Source organism: Octopus bimaculoides, chromosome 13 (assembly GCF_046866305.1).
Source record: "Octopus bimaculoides isolate indiv1 chromosome 13, ASM4686630v1, whole genome shotgun sequence".
Classification (NCBI taxonomy): domain Eukaryota; kingdom Metazoa; phylum Mollusca; class Cephalopoda; order Octopoda; family Octopodidae; genus Octopus; species Octopus bimaculoides.
The window spans coordinates 49192615-49195114 of record NC_142940.1 but is presented as its reverse complement, the minus strand read 5'-3'; positions in this window follow the sequence as shown (position 1 = coordinate 49195114).

Here is a 2500-nt window from a genome sequence, read left to right as displayed (position 1 = left end):
ATGGATGGATGGGTAGATGGGTGGATGGATCAGTCTATCTGTCTACCTATCTCTCAATTAATATATGAATGTATATATTCTCTCTTTCTTTTGCCCCTCCCTCCATCTCTCTATATATGTATATATATATGTGTGTGTGTATGTACACACACACACACACACACACACACATATATATATATAGTCAATTGTGTTCTGTCATTCTAATACTGCACTCATACGAAATCAGAAGATACGAAGTGGTTTAAGTCTTACCATTAATTCACTGGTAATCCCCCTCTCAGTCTCTCTCTACCTTTTTACCTCTTTATTTCTCTCGCCTCTCTCTTTCCTCGTGCACGTGCGCGAACACACACACACGCACGCACACACACACACACACACGTACGCACACACACACACATGTATAAAAAGATAGATAAATAGATAGATAGATAGATAGATAGATAGATAGATAGATAGATAGGCAACTACGCAACTAGCCAGACCGACAAAAACTTATGTACCTACCTCCTCCATCTCCCCACATCATTTCATGATAACAGTCATGTACGCCTTTATGAAATGTTAATATGGGCGTTGACTTGAAAAGTAAAAATTGTATACAAAATACGGCCTCCAATCGTGCTAAATCACAATAAACTTATTTACTTATATTGTTTTTGTTTATACTCCTGATCGAGTAGACATATGATGAAAGACATTTCTGTCATTCGTATGTATTATATATAGCTATGAATACACTTTTCAATATGTCCTCCTTCCTATTAAATTCATGTCGGCTTTCGTCAAAAATGGCCGCCAATTTTTTAACGCAGTTTAACTCTTCGTTTAGAAATGGTTATCACATTGCATTATTAAGTCATATTTTGATTTTTTTATCGGTAGACGATGTCTTCCATATTTCTGTGTAGCTTAGCCAACAAACTTGTGCTAGCCTAATGTTGTTGTTGTCGTTGTTGTTGGCACTCCGTCGCTTACGACGTCGAGGGTTCCAGTTGATCCGATCAACGGAACAGCCTGCTCGTGAAATTAACGTGCAAGTGGCTGAGCACTCCACAGACACGTGTACCCTTAAATGTAGTTCTCGGGGATATTCAGCGTGACACAGAGTGTGACAAGGCTGGCTCTTTGAAATATAGGTACAACAGAAACAGGAAGAAAGAGTGAGAGGAAGTTGTGGTGAAAGAGTACAGCAGGGTTCGCCACCATCCCCTGTTGGAGCCTCGTGGAGCTTTAGGTGTTTTCGCTCAATAAACACTCACAACGCCCGGTCTGGGAATCGAAACCGTGATCCTATGACCGCGAGTCCGCTGCCCTAACCACTGGGCCATTGCGCCTCCTCGCTAGCCTAATACAACTAAAATTACAAGTATTCTGTACATGACCATCCATCCTGCCAATTAGGTAGTGGTAGATGGATTTTCTACATGACCTTCTTTTTAAGGCGTTGCGGTGTGATATGTGAATTAAATATGAACGATGCTTTACCCCAAACAGAAACTGCTAGAGAATCTCAGAGGCTTTGCAGGCTCTTCTACAGTCATCGCAATGCTGGGAACCCTTCCATAGATTCAGCAGGTATCTCAGAGTCATAAGCGTTTCGCCCCTTAGCATGTACCCTTCTCTTGAGTAGGAATGAACTAGCCTTCACTTACAGAACGTTTCCACTTCTGGTCTCTGATCCACCATAGCCACCTGCCATGCCTAACTCCACTCGTCTGGATTCGAACCAATCTTCTGCTGAAAATAGCGAACTGACCCAGCTGGAAAGCTGCGGCAATCGATTTCAATGGAAAATGAGGCCGCATGTCATCATTTGAAAAGGGCCTCGTCGACTAAGTCCTGATTATTTTGTTTCCTTTACCAAGTGGTAAATAATCAGTGTGTCCTCCGAGGGATCTGTCAGTTCAGCCACGACGATTATTTCTGTATTCTAGGAGATCACGAAAATGTCTGACTAGAGTGATGTCACCACTATCTCCTCTGGCAAGACATCTATTTTGGAATTAAAAGCAAATACATTATCTTTATCTATTAGTTATTTCAGTCATTAGACTGCGGCCATGATGGGGCAACATCTTGAAGAACTGTTTGCTGAATGAATCGACCCCAGTACTTTTTTAAAGCCTGGTACTTATTCTATTGCTCCCTCTTTTGCCGAACCGCTAATTTGCAGGGACGTAAGCACACCAACGCCAGTAGTCAAGAGGTGGAGAGGGATAAACACAAACGCAAACACACATGCGCACACGCATACACACACGCACACAACGGGTTTCTTTCAGTTTCCATCTTCCAAATCCATTTGCAAGGCCTTAGTCGACCCGAGGCTATAGTAGAAGACGATTGCCCAAAGTGCCACACAGTAGGACTGAACACGGAACCATGTGGTTGGAAAGCAAATTTCTTACCACAGCCACACTTTTTATATTTATCGAATATTTAATTAACAATAACAACACCAACAACAACAGTATTCGTTTCTTATTTTGGTAAA